The sequence below is a fragment of the Puma concolor genome, chromosome E2 (assembly GCF_028749965.1).
Source record: "Puma concolor isolate L17-30 chromosome E2, mPumCon1.1.hap2, whole genome shotgun sequence".
NCBI classification, from domain to species: Eukaryota; Metazoa; Chordata; class Mammalia; order Carnivora; family Felidae; genus Puma; species Puma concolor.
Window position 1 is genome coordinate 58,515,839 of NC_141681.1, and position 16,026 is coordinate 58,531,864.

The 16,026-nt window shown below is 46.2% G+C and overlaps 1 protein-coding gene across 1 annotated transcript in view; it reads right to left on the reverse strand.

Moving 5' to 3' along the window:
- Positions 1-6,548, reverse strand: part of LOC112851106 (uncharacterized) — a 76,269-nt gene extending 69,721 nt beyond the window's left edge. The window contains exon 1 of the mRNA XM_025914644.2: positions 6,086-6,548. The gene's annotated coding sequence lies outside the window, so the exon portion shown is untranslated. The remainder of the gene's footprint in view (positions 1-6,085) is intronic.
- Positions 6,549-16,026: the final 9,478 nt, after the last annotated feature.

A 16,026-nucleotide genomic window follows, 5' to 3' on the forward strand; every position in this document is an offset into this window, starting at 1 on the left:
GTGGGGTTTGAACTCACGAACCACGATATCATGACCTGAGCCGAAATCAAGAGTCCGACGCTTAACCAACTGAGCCACCCAGGAGCCCCAGAAAGGGCGTTAATAAGGGAGAAAATTCCCTGATTTGGGTTGCCAAGGTCAATCCAGAACGACCTTGTTGATTTATATCAAAAATCATTTCTGAGGTAGCCAAGCCCTTAAATATCAAGTGGAGGTTTACACTCTGCCTGGAGACCTCTCAGTCTTCTGGGAAGACAGAATGGGCTAACAGAACCCTACAAAGACTCTGGCAAAGTCGTTATCAGGAAACACAGGAAAACAGGTTAAAGTTAGTTCCAAGAGCTCTCACCAGAATCAGAGCAGCCCCAACAGGCAAACTGAAAGCTCAGCCCATTTGAAATGACGTATGAGAGAACTTTCCAAAATGCTCCACCTGCCTCCCCCCCTCCAGAGCCAGAAGTCCGGCCATTTAGCAAATAATTAATCCCCAGCAGGTGATGGAGAGGTTTCCTCCCACTACCCACTGAAACTAAGCTTCACTCAAATGAAACTGGAGACTGATGTACCTCAAAATATGGAAAAACAGGGATGCCTGGGTGGCTCAGTCAGTTAAGCGTCAGGCTCTTGATTTTGGCTTGGATCATGATCTCATACTTCGTGAGTTCGAGCTCCAAGCTCTGCATCAGGCTCTGCACTGACAGTGAGGAGCCTGACTGGGATTCTCTCCCTCCTCCTCTCTCTGTCCCTTCCCTGTTCACCCTCTCCCTCTCCCTGTCTCAAAAATAAACTTTAAAAAAAAACTTGGAAGAGTGGGTCACCCCATTTTTACCCTGACTATACTCTTGGCCAGCGCCCCACCCAGTACTACTAACCACATGCTCTTCCTTCAAATTAGAAGGCATCCTACCTTCTCGAATCCACCAGATTAGAGTAAAAAAAGTATTGGGGCGCCTGGGTGGCGCAGTCGGTTAAGCGTCCGACTTCAGCCAGGTCACGATCTCGCGGTCCGTGAGTTCGAGCCCCGCGTCAGGCTCTGGGCTGATGGCTCAGAGCCTGGAGCCTGTTTCCGATTCTGTGTCTCCCTCTCTCTCTGCCCCTCCCCCGTTCATGCTCTGTCTCTCTCTGTCCCAAAAATAAATAAACGTTGAAAAAAAAAATTAAAAAAAAAAAAAAGTATCTACACAGAGGCCCAGGGAGCCAGAGCACCAGATGACAATATTCCTGTGAGCAACTCACTGACCTGAAACTTCTGTTCTGGAGACACTCTCAAAATAAGGAGAACCTCAATGGATAAAGGTCCTCAAATTTAAAACATAATAATCTCAGGGTGCCTGGGTGGCTCAGTCTGTTGAGCATCTGACTCTTGGTTTCAGCTCATGTTATGGTCTCGCAGTTCATGGGTTCAAGCCCTGCATCGGGATCTGTGCTTACAGTGCGAAGCCTGCTTGGGATTCTCTCCCTCTCTCTCTGTTCCTCCCCAACTTGTGCTCTGTCTCTCTCAAAATAAAGAAATACACTTAAAATTTTGTTTAAAAACAACAACAAAAGGGGTGCCTGGGTGGCTCAGTTGGTTGAGCGTCCAACTTCGGCTCAGGTCATGATCTTGCGGTTTGTGGGTTCGAGCCCCGCGTGAGGCTCTGTGCTGACAGCTCAGAGCCTGGAGCCTGCGTTGGATTCTGTCTCCCCCTCTCTCTGCCCCTCCCCCGCTCACACTCTGTTTCACAAAAATAAATAAACATTAAAAGAAAGAGAGAGAGGCGCACCTGGGTGCCTCAGTCAGTTGGGCGACCGACTTCAACTCAGGTCATGATCTCGCGGCCCGTGAGTTCGAGCCCCGCGTCGGGCTCTGTGCTGACAGCTCAGAGCCTGGAGCCCGCTTCAGATTCTGTGTCTCCCTCTCTCTCTGACCCTCCCCACTTGCACTCTGTCTTTCTCAAAAATAAATAAACATTAAAAGAGAGAGAGAGAGAGAAGGAAAAGAAAAACATAATCACTATCTGTATGATACTAGTTCTGTTCTGATTTCTTCAGCCTTACTGGTTGCTGCCAGGCCCGTTTAACAGATTAAATCACTCTCTCCATGAGGGGTAATAAATACCACAGCTTATTGTTAATACATAGCACAATAATGTTCTAGCCCCCTCTTCCTCTGGTCTGATGTCACAATGAACACTCTCTTAATGTGAGTTCTTGTCACTATTATCCTAGAGATGCCAAAAGCTATCAACACAGTGGACCATCCCTGGGGGATAACTTCCCTAGTACACAGCAGTAAGATCACATAGCAAAAGGAAACTAACAAAAAATACTGCTCTTCTCCCTGTTTGGACCTTGCACACTTGCATCGAATTTGGTACAATTTGTGTCCAAGCTCAGAGACCATAAAGTTACAAACGGTAGTAACCCGAGGTTACATGAGCTTGGGGACCCACAAGCACATCTAAAACTAGCTGAGGGAGGGCGCCTGGGTGGCTCAGTCGGTTACGCGTCCAACTTGGGTCCTGATCTCGCGGTCTGTGGGTTCACGCCCTGCGTCAGCTCTGTGCTGACAGCTCAGAGCCTGGAGCCTGCTTTGGAATCTGTTCTCCCCCTCTGTCTGCCCCTCCTCCACTCATGCTGTCTCTCTCCATCTCTCAAAACTGAATAAACATGAAAAATAAATTTTTTTTTTAAATCTAGCTGAGGGGAAATTCTGCTCCTCAGCCAATCCTTGTGACATGCCCATGCCCAGCAGGAAGTATAGCTCCAGGATGGACGTTCCGCTGGTGCCCCTCGAGAACGAGGGGCAGAATGAAACCAGAGGAGGGATTTGTCACCAGCTAGACCCTACTGCCCACCTGCATGTCCCCAACGAAACCTTATCCCACATTTTCATTCAGCTCTTCTTTCCTGCTTATCTTTCAATTTGGGCAAGAGACCTGATGGGCATAGCCTCGCATCATGGAAACGGAAACTTCCGAACCTCAAGCAATGAGTGCCTTGACAAAGAGCTCCAGTGCCCCGGCCACCGACACCAGCGTGAGCTTAACCTCCAAATCACACCTGCAGACGGACTTTAGGGTGACTGACAATTATCTTCACCTCATTAGAATACTAAATCTCCACCCAAGGAGCACAAGCCCCATTGATGTAACATACAAAGTACAGACCTGTTTCCGTATGGAATGTGCATGGCCTTATGTCCGCCTCTACCTAATATGACAAGGCTCCCCTTTCTGAACATCCATCCTAACTCTAAATAAAAGGAACCCACTCAGCCTTGCTTGGGAAATCAAGGCTTCAGAAGTTATTCCCAAGGATCTCCTTATGTGCTGCAAATAAAGTTCCCTTTGTGTCACAACTTTACCTGGTGTAAAGGTAAAGTTCGCCTTTAACTTTGTTAAAAGTCACTCTGACTCTTACCTGGTGTGAACTCATGTTACTTTGATTATATTAAGGACAACTAGTTCTGACTTACGTGTGTTCCCTGCTTTATCCATAAGATAATTAAGCCAGTAATATGCTCTGATGTATTCTCGAACTCTGAGTTAAGAGGATGGCGTCTGATCCACAAAACCACTATATATACTGTGTTTACCCAAGATAAATTGTGAAATGAAGGCAACACAGACATACACATTTTTGAGTACCGTATTTCTATCATAGAGTATACGTTGTGTCTCTTAGATGGAAAGTTTTCGTGGGTTACAGATGTACTTAGCAAATTCTAATGTGAATGTGAATTTCGCAATAATGCACAGACATCTTCCTGAATGCAGATTCTGTTCAGTTCTGGGGTGGGATCTCCATTTCTTTCCAGGCAGTAGCCTGTGGGCTAAGGGATACATTTTTTTTTTTTTAACCTTTATTTATTTTTGAGACAGAGAGAGACAGAGAATGAATGGGGGAGGGGCAGAGAGAGAGGGAGACACAGAATCGGAAGCAGGCTCCAGGCTCCCAGCCATCAGCCCAGAGCCCGACGCGGGGCTCGAACCCACGGACCGCGAGATCGTGACCTGAGCTGAAGTCGGACGCTTAACCGACTGAGCCACCCAGGCGCCCCAAGGGATACATTTTTTAATAACAAAGAGGTAGAACTCCAAGCAGTATTGGAGGACTGGGAACTGAAGGCATTTAAACGCAATTGCAGGTTCTACTAGAATAGCAAAAATGGCCCAACAATATCAGTTACTAGATGACATTCTAACGATTTTTTCATAAATTAATGCACAAATAAGTATTAATAATCTAACAGAACATATTATTCTTCCTTTTTTATGAGAATATTTTGTCAACCATCCAGTACATGGAAGGGATTAGGCTTTAATCCAGGTTATCTGTCCTAGAGTTGATCTAAAATGACACACAGGTCAATATACAGAGAGGACTCCAAAGCAATGTTCATGAAGGTGTCAAATCTGAGAAGAGTGATGGAAACGAGACAGGATCCATACATGTAAAAAGTAATTATATACACATTAAAAGTGACAGTACAAAACTGTCCTGGTAACTTAAATTAAGAAACATTTCCAATGGCGTAAAACTTATAAACCCATGTGTGGATGATGTCTTTTAATCACACTATGAAAACACACAGAACGCTATAAAGAAAACAGCTATATCACATATATACATATATATACACACACACACACACACAGTATATGTATAAAAACTAGAATTTGAATAAAAATTTGGAAAAAAAAACAGCTAATGCTTTTGAGTCTAGAATTTCATTAAAAAATGTTTCAATAATCATTTATGCTATGTTAGGTTTTAGAAGTTTATGGCGCTAAAACATATATCAATTAATGTGATTCTTTTCTTTTTCTGAAAATACAAGGAGAGCGTGTCTGAGACATGAGTGCAGAGTAAAATGTAATAAAACGGAAACTTGCAGGACAATGGCCTGAATTATTTAGAAACACGGTGCCAGAAGTGTCTCCAGTGTACACAAAAGTGAGAGTCTTCATTTTCCAACAGAAACTACAGGAAGAAGAAAAGAGTTTGCAGTTTAAACGTGAAGGCTTCTTCACCTTTCAGTAACTCCACCGAACCTCCTTACGAACGATATAATGGAAAATATCGATGCTGTAGAGGAGGACCCGGTCAGAGAGCAATGAGCCAAGGAAAAGAAGTTCATTAACATCAGCCGTAATGAAGCAAACCGGTACCAGTGCCTAAGGCACACGGAAGGACACATGATCACCGCTGTGTTCTCGTTCCCCCAAAAAGTAAATCAGAATATGAATCTAATTACTAGAAAACAGTGGGATTTATACAAATTACAGCCACACGGAGCTCCCACGGCCTGTAACGTAATCGTGTATTTTAAATAGAGCATCTTTCTTTCACATTCTAAACAGGGAAGACTATCTCTTTTCCAGAACTTTCCGAGTTATTCCGGGACACTTATCCATTCTGCTTATTTAACCGCATTTTCTTAATCCTGGTCTACCCAGAGCCGTTAAAGCATCCAAATGGGACCTAACGGTGAAATGTTCCCCTTGCCCGATCTCCCAGGACTCGGCCCCCTCCACAACAGAAAACTTTGCGATTCCCTGTGGATCGGTCAGAGGGGACATTTTCGATACACGCAAGACAGGAGTTCCGAGTGACAATTGTTCACGTCCTGCTGGAAGCCGGGCTGGAGGGAAGGGAAAGAGGGCGCTGGAACCGAGGAGGGTTTTCTAAAGCGCAAAATGTCAGTATCCTTTTTAAAAAGCTTCCTAAAAATAGGTGAAAACGCTCACAAGGCAGGAACGGGAGAACTAGCGTAATCAACATTTGCAAAAAAAAAAAAAAAAAAATTTTTTTTTTAATTGAGAGCGAGCGAGCGCGTCCACGCGTGCGCGCGCGCGAGGAAGGGGCGGAGGGGGAGAGCGAGAGAGTCTCAAGCAGGCTCCACGCTCAGCCGCGGCCGGACGCGGGGGGAGGGGGCTCCAACCCACGACCCCCCCGGGGCCGGGGCCTGAGCCGGAATCCAGAATCCAGAAAGCTCCACCGACTGGGCCACCCAGGCGCCCCCGACCTTGGCGACTTCTCCTTGCACGGAACTTCGGGACAAAGAGATGACACGGCTTCTGACGTGGGCCGCACGGCTTACCTGGGACCCAGCCATTCCTTCTTGTTTGTTTTTTGGGTTTTTTTTCCTCTCCTCGTCCTCCAGATCTCTTTCTCCGAAGGCACTGGCGGAGAAGTCGCAGCTGCGCCGGGAGAAAATGCCTTCAGAGGCACCGGAAGGGCGTCTCGGCGGCGGCAGCAAACCGCTCGCCTGCAGGCAGGACGCCGAAATGCAGAAGAGGCCCCACTTCCTGGTCCTTTGTGTCCTGAGCTGGTTCAGAAACTCCCTGAGCTCCTACTGGGAGAGCACCCCCTGCCTTTCTCCTCCTCTGGGTGCCACAGTAGGCCCTGAGTCTGTTCCGACGGGCTCCCTGCAGGGGAGGGGAGGGGAGGGGAGCGTGGCCCCCTGGCAGGGGAGGCGGATGCCCACGCGGGCCGCTCTCCACGAGAAGCCAGCTCGAACCAGACAGGCCCAAGATGGCGGGTGCCATGACAGGAAACGCCTGACCAAATAAGGAAGAAAAGGCGCGGAAACCCTGCTTGCAAGAAATTCCCACCCCAAGTAATAAATAGCCCACCCCCTAGTTAACAACTGTCAATCACCCTTGGAAACCCAAAGCCCAGGGCCCCCAGCTCTCTCCCCCCTCCCCCCCCCCCCCCGGGGATCTCTTACTCTCACATCTTGAGAGTGTACTTTGTTTCAGTAAGCTGTCCTGTTTGTGTCACTCATTTGCTGTGCTGTCTGTGTCCCTGAATTCTTTCTTGGGACCCTTCAGCAATCCATTTGGGAGGGGCTGGGCTGGAGAGAGGCCCCAGAGACCACCCGGCGACTTCCAAGGGGCCTCATTTCCTACAGAGGCCCCCAAGTTCTGCAGCGCAGGAACGCGTGCGGTAGGGACCTGACCGGCCCTCCCCGACTCATGGAGAGGAGACCCTGTTACCTCTTCTTGAGCCAAAGCCTGCACTCAACTCCCGTAAAATGATGGGAAGCTCTCGTGCTTAACTCTGGCCTCACTTAGAATCGTGGAGAGTGCTTCATTAACACAACACTTGTTTCCACCCACACCAAGTGACGGAGTGACGGAATCTGAGGGGGTGGGCAGCAGCAGTAATGCTTTGGGGAACCCCACGCGTGATCCTACTGGGAAGCATTTGGGGAGATGACCAGGCAGAGCACGAGGATCAAGCCTACGGTTGTTGTCCAGATTTCAATCCATGCTTTCTCCATTGATCAGTTTCTGGAGATTTGCACATTCTCCCTCTCTGGGCTACAGAGGGAGGCATCCTTACAAATAGAGCTTTCCTTTATAAATGCAAATGCCTCTTACAAAAGGAAACCAGAACTTCGGATTTCAGACTTTTTCCTTTGTCTGCTGTTTCTTTAAAATAACCAGCCTAAAATAATTCTTAACGGAAGAGGCGCATGTGTTCGGGTGACCAAATGCTCCCCTTCGGTAGGGAAATGTTTATTTTCATAAGTAACTGCCAAGCAGCTTTCCAGAGTTGAATGTAGCTCTTCCACTCCCGTTAGCAGGATATGAGAACTCTAATTCCTCGACGTTTTCACTGGAATTTGGTGTTGTCATTTTTTTTTCTTTATGCTAGGCATTCTAGAAAATAGTAACTGGTTTCCCACTGTAAAATATGAAATGGTCTCGCTACAGTTGTCCTGATGATTGGGATGAATGTGTCGAAGAGGAAAACTTTTCTCTTCCTTCTAGATTCTTTGGCTGGTCTAATAATTAAACTGACATAAGACAGATTAAGGGCGCCTGAGTGGCTCAGTCAGTTAAGCCTCTAACTCTTGATCTCAGCTCAGGTCTTGACCTCAGGGTCATGAGTTCAAGCCCCATGTTGGGCTCCATGCTGAGTGTGGAGCCTACTCAAAAAAAAAAAAAAAAGAAAAAGAAAAAGAAAAAAAAAGAAAGATTAATCACAGGAGAAAAACAAATTTAATTTCTTCATTACAGAAACCTCAAAGATAGGAGGCTCAAGGACAAGCAAATGATACCTATTGGCCATTCTGACGTAAGAAATGGGGGGGGGGGGGTTGGGATTTAGAATTTCAAAAAGGGGTTAATAAATTCACAGTAAAAAGGAAAGAGCAAATGTTGGCAAAGGTTTTCCACACCAGGCAGGCCAATCTTGCTGATAAAAAAATTATCTCTGGTATTAGCTCTCTTCCTGGTTGAGGTCCCCTATCTAATTTCTTCCTAGCAGTTAACTTAGAGGCAAAATCACATTACCTGAGCCTGCTGGGTCCTAATTGCCTTCAGCTCAAAAAAATCCACATGCAAAGTGATTTTTTTAATTCCTTTATTTTTTTAAGTTTATTTATTTATCTTGAGAGAGAGAGAAAGAGTGAGCGACAGAGGGGCAAAGAGAGAGAGAGAATTCCAAGCAGGCTCTGCACTATCAGCACAGAACCTGATGTGGGGCTTGAATTCAACAAACTGTGAGATCATGACCTGAGCCGAAACCAAGAGTCAGATGCTCAACAGACTGAGCCACCCAGGCACCCCACAAAATGATTTATTTTGACATCACATATTCTCTCCTCCAATGAATAAAAACAGTATTTTGTGTGCATATATATATATATATATATATATATATATACTCCTGAATATACTTCTGAAGTTGTGTGTGTGTGTGTGTGTGTGTGTGTGTGTGTGTGTGTGTTCAGCCTCAAAAGTGAAAGAAATATTTCCATTTGCAGCAACAGGATGTATCCAGAGGACACTTTGCTAAATTAAATAAGCCACACACAGGAAAAAACAATTCTGTATGTATATGTGGAACCCATAAAAAGTTAAAATCATAAATGTGAAGATTAGCATGTTTGTTATTAGGCGCTGAGGGCAGAAGAAATATTGAGATGCTAATCAAATGGTACTCAGGCAGGATAAATAATTATTGGAGTTCAGCTAGCCAGCCCTCTAACTCAATTGCAGACCCCAACAGGCAACACCAGAAATAGGGGTGCCTGGGTGGCTCAGGTCGTTAAGCGTCCGACTTTGGCACAGGCCATGATATCACAACTTGTGAGTTTGAGCCCTGTGTGGGGCTCTGTGCTCACAGCCTGGAGCCTGCTTTGAATTCTGTGTCCCCCTCTTTCTCTGCCCCTCCCCTGCTTGTTCTCTCTCTCTCTCTCTCTCAAAAATAAATTTTAAAAAACATTAAAAAAAATGTTTAATACAACCATAAAATAGACAAGACCATTTCACTCGTGCTCTAACTGAAGCCCATTGTTCTTATAGCACAGTCTTATAGCACTGATGAAGATGTTTTGAAATGACCGGGACATTCCAATGGCTGGGGCAGAAAAGCCCTGATGGCAACAGAATGCCTACAAGACTTCCTCCCCTGTGCTGCTCGTGATCAGGCGCTGAGCACATACCAGCCCCCACGCATGACCATGTGCTCCCTGCCCATTCTCGCGCAAGTGCCCCCCTGACCCTCTCCCTATAAAACACTAGGTGTCCATCCTGTTAGCAGAGAGGCCAGTTGTTAAGGCTTGCGTCTGCCTCTTCCCCCCCCCCCCCAAATAAATTTCTCCCTTTCTCTTTGCCCAATCCCTTGTCTCTTGAGTTATTAACTTCTCTTGTGAGGAGGTGATGGGAGTTATTTCAGCAACACTGTTGGCAAACCCAGCCGGGAGCTACCCTTTACATTTGTCCAGCCCTGTAGGGATTTCCTGGAACAGAGCACTTGGCCATGGCAGTGCACCTGCATGGCAGGCTTACCTGTCCATTTCCTGAGCTAGGAGCCATGCTAAATAGGTCAGTTACAAGTCTAATACACATCATTGTGGCTATAATTAATAGTGTATTGTACACTTGAAATTCACTAGGAGAGAACATCTTAAGTGTTCTCACCACACATACACACAAATCTTAGCTATATGAGGTGAAGGGTATGTTCATTAGCTTGATTGTGATAATCATTTCACAATGTATATTTGTATTCATGTTTTAAAACTTGAGTAATGGGGCGCCTGGGTGGCTCAGTTGGTTAAGCATCCGACTCTGACTCAGATCATGCTGTTGCAGTTCATGAGTTCCAGCCCTGCCTTAGGCATCCTGCTGTCAGCACAGAGCCTGCTTTGGATCCACTATCCCCCTGTCTCTCTGCTCCTTCTCCCTCAAAAATAAATAAATATTTTATTATTTTTTAAGTTTCTTTTAAAGTTTATTTATTTTTGAGAGAGACAGAGCATGAGCAGGGGAGGGGCAGAGAGAGAGAGAGACACAGGATCCGAGCAGGCTCCAGGCTCTGAGCTGAGGGCATAGAGCCCAACACACGGCTCGAACTCACAGACTGAGAGATCATGACCTGAGCCAAAGTCGGGCACTCAACCAACTGAGCCACCCAGGTGCCCAAAAATAAATTAAAAAAAAAAAAAATTTTTTTTTTTCAACGTTTATTTATTTTTGGGACAGAGAGAGACAGAGCATGAACGGGGTAGGGGCAGAGAGAGAGGGAGACACAGAATCGGAAACAGGCTCCAGGCTCTGAGCCATCAGCCCAGAGCCCCACGCGGGGCTCGAACTCACGGACCGCGAGATCGTGACCTGGCTGAAGTCGGACGCTTAACCGACTGCGCCACCCAGGCGCCCCAAAAATAAATATTTTTAAAAATAATTTTAGGGGCGCCTGGGTGGCTCAGTCGGTTGAGTGTCCAGCTTCGGCTCAGGTCATGATCTCACAGTTTGTGAGTTCAAGACCCGCGTCAGGCTCAGAGCCCCGTTGTGAGCTCAGAGCCCGGAGCCTGTTTCGGATTCTGTGTCTCCCTCTCTCTCTGCTCCTCCCCGACTCGTGGTCTCTCTCTCTCTCTCTCTCTCAAAAATAAATAAAACATTAAAAAAAAATAATAATAATAATTTAAAACTAAGACTTGAGGGGCGCCTGGGTGGCTCAGTCAGTTAAGTGTCCGACTTCGGCTCAGGTCACGATCTGGCTCCATGGGTTGGAGCCCTGCATCGGGCTCTGTGCTGATAGCTCAGAGACTGGAGCCTGCTTCAGATTCCGTGTCTTCCTCTCTCTCTGGCCCTTTCTCTCTCTCTCTCTCTCGCTCTCTCTCTCTCTCGCTCTCTCTCTCTCACACACACTCTCTCTCTCTCTCAAAAATAAATAAACATTAAAAAATTAAAAAAAAAAACTAAGACTTGAGAAACTATAGGATGTTCAGAAAGAGGAAACAGGGTGGTGAATGGGTAGGCTCTCAAAGCACGGAATCTAATAAAGACAAATTTAGGCACCAAAACATACAGTTCTTTGCTCTCACGTATCGGTAGAGCACCTACAACCGAGCTGTTATAACCACATGAAGGGGAGTTTGCTCCTGGGTGAGTCACAAGGAGAGTACAGCCTACACCAGGGGGAGTTGTCACACAGAGGAAACTTTATTTGCAGCAAATAAAAAGATCACTGGGAGTAACTCCCAACGCAGTGACTCCCTGGGCAGGGGTGAGTGGGTTCCTTTTACTCAGGGTTAGGATAAATAGTAAGAATGAGGAGTTGTGTCATGCCATGTAAAGGCAGGCAGAGGTTGCACAAGTATGCTTAGAAAACATGCCTATACGTGCATCCTATGTTAGGTTCCTGAAGCCTGGTCTCCTAGGGCGGAGACTTTAACATTATAATGAAGCCCAGGTAACCCTCAGACCAGGGGAAGGGGTGATGAGCTGAGTGAGTATGCTTGCAGACCCGGTGCAAAGTGAACGGGGCCTCGGGCCCCTTATCTCAGGAAAGGAATACAGGTCCTTGCTTACTTTTCAATCAGCACTGGAAATATGTGCCACTGATTTATCGTCTCTGATATGGTAAGGCTAGAGACTGGTACTTTCTGTCTTCCCTTTGTTCCCTTAAAATCCTCAACTACCGAGGTTTTTGCATTGCTCTGTGATTCTGACACCGCCTAGGAAGTTTTGCACGAAGTATGCTAGACCAAGTAGAGCCTGTGAGGCACAGATCACAGAAAATAGCTGGGGACTTAAAAAAAAAAAAAAAAAAGACTCCCCTTTCTCTTGCTGGGGACCCCTAACTCTTGCTGCTTATAATGCAGGAGGAACTGCAAACCAAAACTCTCACCTCCTCTAATCTGTTCAGTGAGGGGAGAGATGAGGGTGGGGCCAGGCCTAGACAAAGCTTCAGAAGAGAAGGCATCTGAGTGGGGCCTGGAGGGAGAGCTCTCTAGGCTTCTGATCTTCCTGCCTAAGGGGTGTCTGTCTTCCTAACTTTGTGTAAGGGACAAGGGTGCCCTAAAATGTACTCCTTTGGCATACTGTTTTGAATTAAAAGTGATATATGAAACAGCAAATGAAACAGCAAATGCAAAAACAACATTCTGAACCCCCCCCCACCCCCGCCCCACCCAACATCAGTCTCCAGAAAGCAAGAAATCAGTCTCCTTTAGGAAAGGTGCCCTCCCAGTTCCAAGAGATAGAGACATTCTTATCACCAGGGGTAAAGAATTTAGAGCTGAGAAGTCTGTATAAACAAATCTTGTTACTTTTCACTAACCTACTTCTCCAGCCCAAATTCTCTAGAGAATTCCCTTACTAATTGAAGGCCCAGACATTAGTTTTCTTTTTTTTACATTTATTTATTTTTGAGAGACAGAGGGAGACAGGGCACAAGTGGGGGAGGGGCAGAGAGAGAAGGAGACAGAATTGAAGTAGGCTCCAGGCTCTGAGCTGTCAGCACAGAGCCTGATGCGGCGCTCGAACTCACGTACTGCGAGATCATGACCTGACCCAAAGTCGGACGCTCAACCGACTGAGCCACCCAGGCGCCCCTCTTTTTTTTTTTTTTTTTAATGTTTATATATTTTTGAGAGAGAGAGAGAAACAGAGTGTGAGTGGGGGAGGGGCAGATAGAGAGACACAGAATCTGAACAGGCCCCAGGCTCTGAGCTGTCAGCACAGAGCCAGATGCAGGGCTGGAACTGACAAACTGCGACATCATGACCTGAGCCAAAGTCGGACGCTTAAACCACTGAGCCACCCAGGTGCCCCCAAGTTTTCTTTATCATGTCTATTTCTCACAGATTTATGGTCAAAGAGACAATAAATCTATTGACCAGCTAGCATAATTATGAATGGTAAAAGAATATTATTCCTCCACACCGATAATTTTTACCATAAGACCATAACATAATTGCAGTGTTCTATGGCTCTTCCTGCCCACTCCAAAAAAATAAGCCATTATTTGCATACATGATGAAATTCTCGTGCATCTGGGTAAAGCATATTCTAAATCACAGGGTCTCTTTGTAACAAGTTTGTTACAGGGCAATGGGTGATGGCCATTGTGTCAGATGCTACGAAAGAGTACCAGTGATGTTCTAATGTGTCCACTCGTGGTATAGGCATATATTTTTGCTTAGAGTGGCCACAGGACAGAGTTCTGGTGAATGACATAGAAAAAGTAGTGCTCAGATAGGAAACCTGAAGGACTCCATAAAAATCTGCTTTTTGCTCCTTTTCCTGATTCTATTTTTGCCAGGACCTGCACCCCCAAGTTTACGCATGCCTCATAACGCAAATAGTATACGTCCTCCTTGTAGGGGGCAAGGAGCTAATGATTTCTTTGGAGTCCTGCAGCACAATGGATAACACCTAAGGAAGGACCAGGTAGAATGACCAGAGGAAGTCATCATGTGCATATTCGAGACAGCCAAAGCTAGACATCTGTGCCCTTGTGTTTGTTCTAACCAGTTCCCGGATGCCAAAGAGGACATGTAAACCAGACCACAATCCTCAAAAAAATTCCCAGGCCCCAAGCAAAGGTAAGACTCTCTCTCTCTCTCTCCCTCTCTCTCTCTCTCTCTCTCTCTCTCTCTCCTTTCCTTTCTGAGTCTTATAGATACCGTCTGTACCTGCTCTCTCCGTACCTTCAATAAACTCTGGTCTCACCTCCTACTGGCTCGGGTTTGATTTCTAACCTGTGCTTAGCCAGACATCCTTCTGGCTGGTGCTGCTGCGGGACCCCTTCGCGGGTCCTCGGACCCAGCCTACCTGCATCATCCTGGCAACCACGAAGGGACAGTCTGAGGAACGGCGATACCCCAAAATTGAGTCTTCGCGGCACAGTGTGGCTTTTGGGGGGGTGCTGGTAAATTCCTCCTTTGGGAAAGAGAGTCGATTTAATGCCGATGTAATTTCTGTCTCCGTGCTTTAATGTGTCTATTCTCCAGGGAAGTAAGGGGAACTGGAAGAACTGGTCTGGGAACCTGTTCTTACTGCTGCCCACTCTGCTCTGAATTACTTCGGCCTGCTCTGACACGCCATAATGTGCAGTCCCCTTGGGAACCCAAAGGGGGAGTGGTGGGCCCTGGGAGCACGCATCGGGTCTCAGTCCTCAGTTTCCCACGCTAGAACCTGGGAACCTAGACAACCGCTTGGGGTTACTACCCTCTTTAACTGGCTTGGGATTTAAACTGGCTTTCACTGTAACGGCCAGCTCTCTTTACCCAGGCTTTGGGACAATTTCTAGGTTGTTAGTTGGCGTGAGAGACTGAGTCACTCAGCTCCGAAGAAATGGGACACTTGCTCCTTCCCACCAAAAAGGTGTTCATAGGTGACTAAGGAACCAAGGGAAAGTGTCTGAGGTTATTCCTTGATGCACAGGGAAATCCCCCCCCCCGCCATGAAAATTAATTTCTGGATCACCAGTGGATGCACACGTAAGACGTGTTCGTTTTGTGCTCTGAGCCCTCACATCATGTCGGAGAAGTCACTGTCCCAATTTCTATTGACAGAAAAAAAAAAGAAGTTCAATAAGGAGAGGACTTGAACCGTAATATACAACAATTAGCTATAACAGACATAAACCGAGGACGCCACTAAACTACACTAGAATACATCATGTCCTCAATCAGACATGGAACAACATTCTCCAGTATAGATAACCTGTTTGTTCACAAAACAAGTTAGTTTTTGTTTGTTTGTTTGTTTTTGGTGCAAAAAGGTGATTTTATGGGAACAGGACCCCAAGGCAGAAAAGAGCTGCCTACAGGGGCGTCTGGGTGGCTCAGTCGGTTCGTTCAGCATCCGACTTTGGCTCAGGTCACAATCTCGAGGTTTGTGAGTTTGAGCCCTACATCGGGTTCTGTGCTGACAGCTTGGAGCCTGGAGCCTGCTTCAGAATCTGTGACTGCCTCTCCCTCTGGCCCTCTCCCACTCATACTTTGTCTCTGCCACTCAAAAAATAAATGTTAAAAAAAATTTTTTTTTTTTCAAAAAAAGAAAGAGCTGCCTACAAAGCAAGTATTAACACATTTAAGAAGATTGAAATCATATACTTCTCTTTTATGGCCACAGTTGAATGAATCCAAAAATCAAGAGCAGATGGAAATCTAGAAACTCCCCAAATATGTGGAACCTGAACAACACATTCTTGCCCAATCAATGGGTCGAAAAAGAAATAAAAAAGGAGGGGCACCTAGGTGGCTCAGTTAGTTGAACATCTAACTTTTGATTTCAGCTCAGGTCATGATCCCAGGGTGGAGGGATCGTGCTGGGTGTGGAGCCAGCTTGAGGTTCTCTCTCCCCTCCTCTCTCTGCCCCTCCCCTGCTTCATGTACATGTGCCCAGGTGCACGCTCTCCCTCTAAAAATAAATAAGAAATAAAAATAAATAAAATAGGATATAAATAAAAATAAATAAGAAATCAAAAAATATGTTGAGATGCTTGAAATGAAACACAATATACCAAAACTTATGGGATTCAGAGAAAGTAATAATAAGGGTGAAGTTTAAAGTAACATATGATGGGGTGTCTGGGTGGCTCAGTCGGTGGAGCGTCCGACTTCAGCTCAGGTCATGATCTCACAGTCTGTGAGTTCGAGCCCTGCGTCGGACTCTGTGCTGACAGCTCAGGGCCTGGAGTCTGCTTTGGATTCTGTGACTCCCTTTCTCTCTGCCCCTGCCCCACTCATACTCTGTCTCTCTCAAAAATACACATTAAAAAAAAAAAATT